At 40.4% G+C, this 5,210-nt stretch overlaps 1 pseudogene; it reads left to right on the top strand.

Annotated features, from left to right (window-relative positions):
• Positions 1 to 3,049: 3,049 nt before the first annotated feature.
• Positions 3,050 to 4,113, top strand: LOC101646197 (annotated as a pseudogene).
• The last annotated feature ends 1,097 nt before the right edge of the window (positions 4,114 to 5,210 follow it).

Here is a 5,210-nt window from a genome sequence, read left to right as displayed (position 1 = left end):
TAGCCGCTTGTTTACCTTCAAGCTTTTAAGATCCCAGATGCTATATCTTTTGATAGCCAGGCACCATCAGCTTTCTTCACCACATTTGCTTATTTACCCGCTTTGTCTTCAGTGGTTGTGTCGGGAAGGTGAGCACCATAGAATGCCAATTTAATAGAAGAAAGTATTCTTGCATTGAGGGAGTCTTTTTTATATTAATTTATAAATTAATCTATATTTTTATTAAAACATTGCATTTCAAGTCTATTCACTGTGTTTCAGACTATGATTAAACTTCTTATAGACTTTGAATTCTCTGCATTATTTATATTTTTAACATTTTCACTCTGTTCTCTCTGACTTGATTATGAAGAATTTCTTCAGATCTGTGGCAAGGTTCTCCAAATACCACTTTATCAAATTTATTTGAAAATTTTATTTGTTTGTTTTACATTCTTACTACTTAGCTTTTTATTCCTTTTTCCACAAAGTATCATTTTGATAGCCTCATCCAAATACCATTTGATGGGGTTTTTGTTTGTTTGTTTTCTCCTCTTGGGACTCTATTTGCTTTATTAAAACAGAAAAACTATTTTAAAATACACTATATTTTGTATTTTATAAATGCAATACTAGAATTCCTTGTAGCTAAAACTTGTGTTGATTGATCTGCTCTCATGGACCTTGATAATTTTGTATTTGGAAATGTTAAATTTTGAATTGATATCCATTTTATCTTTTTTGATAGGAATCATAGGGATCCCAAGGTGGGACTTGCCAAACCATTTATCCCTTTGCCCTTGAGTCAAACTGCACCCTTATTAATCCTACATCTTCCTATTGGCCAGCTTGGCATAATAAACCTACATATCATACCTCTTCAGCTACTAACTGGTACTCCCATAGCACTCCACTTATTTGCTGGGTTTGATAATCCATTGCATTGACCACACAGAACTCACAGAAAATACAATCATGGAGTTTCCTAAGGAAGTTAACAGGTTGCCACAGTTAGGATCAAGAAAGAGTAAGGATGCAGTTACTGGTTCACAAGAGTACTTCTCATTTAGCAGCCAAGTATTTCTCTTGGCCTCAGCATCCCTGTCATGTGGTCCATTTGGTGGCTTCTGCCTGTGTTGGCTAGGAAGCCTGCTGGTCATTCTGCCTCACAATCTCATAAATTCTGTACTGGATCTTTGATGTCTTCTATTCTCCTTGCCTCAGTCTCAGCCTGGTTCCTTCACTCTGTCCCATGGTCTCCATATTGCAGCCCCTGTCCTTAGCCTCTACCACTCTAGACATGAATTTTGAACATTCTCCACTGGTGGCTCTCCTTAACTTATGATCCTGGGATTACTCTCACTAATTCTGAGATGGCTCTTATACACAGAGGAATAACTTTTATTGGGGTGTTTTCTTATCTTTCAGCAAACCATACTGCCAAGGAAACATAGAGTGGTGGCTTTGTTTATAAACTCTAGTAAATTGGAGACCATTCCTGTCCCCAAATAAGATTATAACTGTAGGCACAGAGGCAGAATGTAGTGAGCACCACATAAGGAATGGTGGCTAAAATGGCCAGACTAATTGATTATATGTTAGGTCTATGGAGTCATAGGATGCTATTATCTTAGTATAATTGTAGTTTACTATACACATTGGGCTGTTAGCCCAAGATCAGCAGTTTGAAACCACCAGCTTCTCCTCAGGAGAAAGATGAGGTTTTCTACACTCTTAGAGAGTTACAGTCTCAGAAACCCATGGGGGCAGTTTATTTCTGCCCTATAGAGTCACTGTGAGGTAAAATTGACTCAATGGGAGTAAGAGTTAGAGCTTTCATAATTGGTAGTTGTGTTGTTCCGGGTAAACTAGAAAAACAAATCCATAGACACTCATATGTGTATAAGAAAGAGCTTTATATACAAAAGCAGTTGAATATTGAGAAAAGATCCAAGACCTGTCCAGATCAGGTCCATAAGTCCTATATTAGCCCATATGCCTGATACCAATTTATAAAATTCTCTTCTGATTCATGAAACACATGGAATGATGCCGAATGCAGGAAGATCACAGGACATTTGGGTGGAAGGTCTTGTGGATCCAGTGGCGGTGTAAGGGTGTAAGCATCGTAGTGCTGTCAGGGGTCTCCAAATGGCTCCTCCTCTCTCATCAGTGCAGCTCTATCAGGCTTGTCATCAATAATGTCTTGCAGGGTGTGAACATGTATCTGGCCTCCAGTGAGCTATTGATCTCCTTGGCACCTCCAAAAGAGGTAATCAAACTTCCACCTGCTTGACAGGCTAAACTCCATCCCATTCACTCTTAAGTCTCAAATTGACAACAGATTATGTAAGTACCACAATGGTCTTTGTTTCAACTACTCCATCTAGATATAGGATAAAGAATTAGTTCTGTAAAATCAGCACTGCTTTCAGACATTTTATTCTTGATGACTCATATTACATACTTAGAAATATGTTTAGGAAATGCATGTTCTGGCTTTCAGTTTATTGCTGATGTTTTCTTTAAGATACTTGCTGGAAATTTTTTCTTTAATATACTTGGTGAGGTTACTATTGCACACGTTACTATGCAAGCTCAGCAGTTATTGTCAGATACTGTCAGGTTGGTTCTGACTCATAGTGTAACGGAACAGAACACTGCTGGGTCCTGAGCCACCTCACAATTGTTCTTAGATCTGGACCCAGTGTGGTAGCCCTGGTGTCAATTCGTCTTTTCAAGGGCCTTGCTCTTTTTCACTGCCCTTCTACTTTACCAAGCATGGTGACTTTTTCCAGGGACAGCATGTCAATAGTACGTGAAATAAATTCTCACTAGCCTTGCTTCTAAGGAATATTCTGGCTATACTTCCAAGACTGATGTCTTTGTTCCTTTGGTAGTCCATGGTACTTTCAATATTCTTAGCCAGCTCTGTAATTCAAATGTATCCACTCCTTGTTGGTCTTCCTCATTCAATGTACAACTTTCATATGCATATTGGCTTATTGAAAATACCATGGGGCATTGCAGAGACAGCCAGCTCTCATCTTATAATCGCTGAGGAGAGATAATGAAAAGGAAGAAGTCTTCTCCAGACAAGTGGCCCAAAGGAAGCAGACAGGAGGCTCCCGCAGCAGTCACAGGGCCAGACGTGGTCCTGCCCTCACCAGCAGCGGCAATGACAGTGCTAGCACTAGTGGCTGCAGTAGCATCACCTGCTGTGGGAATTTCAAAGGAAGTGTCACCAGATGGTGAGTGAGGGCCTTAGCAGCTATTGGGTGGGAACAGCCTTGAGGGCAGCGAGCTGCCATGGAAGAGCAGGAGCACCAACCATGCCTCCAATGTTGCAGGCGTCCAGTGTCACGAAACCCAATATCTTTTGCCATCGTTGGAAAACGTATTATTCTTGGCAGAGCACAGTGACCTTGAAGAAAGTGGACTGGACTTGACTGTGTCCTTGAAGCCAATTAATTTCTACATATCAGACAAAAAAGAAATGCTTCAGCAATATTTCTGTATCATAGGGGAGAAGAAGTTACCGAAGATGCTTCCTGATGTGTTAAAGAAATGTTCAATTGGAGAAATTAAACTGTGCCAGGGACAGTTAGAGCTCCTATCTGGAAAATCTTGAAGATTCTTGAGTTTGACATTAGTAAGGATTCTGATTAGGAAGAGGAGGCAATGATGACCCTAAGATGGGATCAGACTTAGTCAGTCAACAAAACATAGATTCTACTTCATCTCTGAGGGAGAACAAGCAACCTGGAGGTTTGTATAAAACAAGCAAAGGGGCAGATGGAGATGTACTTAGTGTAATGCTGATACTTCTGACAGTGACCTAGAAGGCCTGGGCAATGAAAGAGCAGCTGAGGTCTCAGAACCTATGGTCCAAATGAAACTGGCCAGATCGGTGACCTGGAGAAAGACATCGAGAAAAGTGTCTTTGGGATTCTGGTACTGACACAGTCTAGTCCAACGGAACCCAAAGCAGCCACCCTGACTGTTCTTCCACCAGAGGATGCCCTGCTTTCCACACAGCAGCTGGGGCTCCTGGAATTAGAGATGAGGGCCAGAGCAATCAAGGCGCTAATGAAATCTGGTGATGTCAAAAACCAACACAGTTATGAGGCCTGAATTTTAGATGTGACACCATGTCATAGAATTTTGTATATGAAGGGTTTTTTAAAAATCATTTTATTGGGGGGTCATGCAACTCTTACCACAATCCCTACATATGTCCATTGTGTCAAGCACATTTGTACATTTGTTGCCATCATCATTTTCGAACCATTTGCTTTCTACTTCAGCCTTTTATATCAGCTCCTCATGTTTTCTCCTCCCCCTCCCTCCTTCCCTCATGAACCCTTGATAATTTATAAATCATTATTATTTTTCATGCCTTGCACTGACCAATGTCTCCCTTTGCTCACTTTTCTGTTGTCCATCCCCCTGGGAGGGGGCTATAGGTAGATCGTTGTGATCAGTTCCCCCTATTTCCCCCCACCTTCCCCTTCTCCTCCTGGTGTCACTACTCTCATTTTTGGTCTTAAAGGGTTTATCTGTCCTGGATTCCCTGTGTTTCCAGCTCTTATCTGTACCCATGTACATGCTCTGGTCTAGACAGATTTGTTAGGTAGAATTGGGGTTATAAGAGTCGGGGGAACGGAGGAGAGAGAAGCGTTAAACAACTACCAGAAAGCTGTATGTTTCATCGGTGTATACTGCACCCTGACTGGCCCATCTCCTCCCCATGACGCTTCTGTAAGGGGATGTTGGAGATGCTTCTGTTGGGGGAGACATGTGAGCTGAAAATGAAAACAAGCTAAAACTTGTAAGACTCTCTTTGAAAGGGGGGGCGTAGAGATTTCAAATAGCCAAGGGATACTTTGCTCTAAACAATGTGGCTTAATATAAGGCAATTATTAGCTATGTAGAACTAATTGGCCAAGTTTAATTCCAGTGGACACACCATTCTATCATTCTCTCAGGTATTTGATATTATTATTCAGCACTTAGTTCAAATTTTTTTGTTTATTTGTTTTTAATAAAAAAAGAACAAACTTGCATTTATTTAAATCCGAAGCTATCAAGAAAAGAAGAATTTTATTGATTAGCATTTCTTTTTGTTGAAATTCTAATGAGATCAAAAATAATAAAGATGGCCATTCAGAGTTTGAGGACTTTTGATACTTTTCCAAAGGCAAGATCAATTTCATGGACCTCGAATAAAT

Source organism: Echinops telfairi, unplaced genomic scaffold (genome assembly GCF_000313985.2).
Source record: "Echinops telfairi isolate 266 unplaced genomic scaffold, ASM31398v2 ScPeMD7_7469;HRSCAF=8507_0, whole genome shotgun sequence".
Lineage (NCBI taxonomy): Eukaryota > Metazoa > Chordata > Mammalia > Afrosoricida > Tenrecidae > Echinops > Echinops telfairi.
This window is presented reverse-complemented; position numbering and strand designations above follow the sequence as displayed.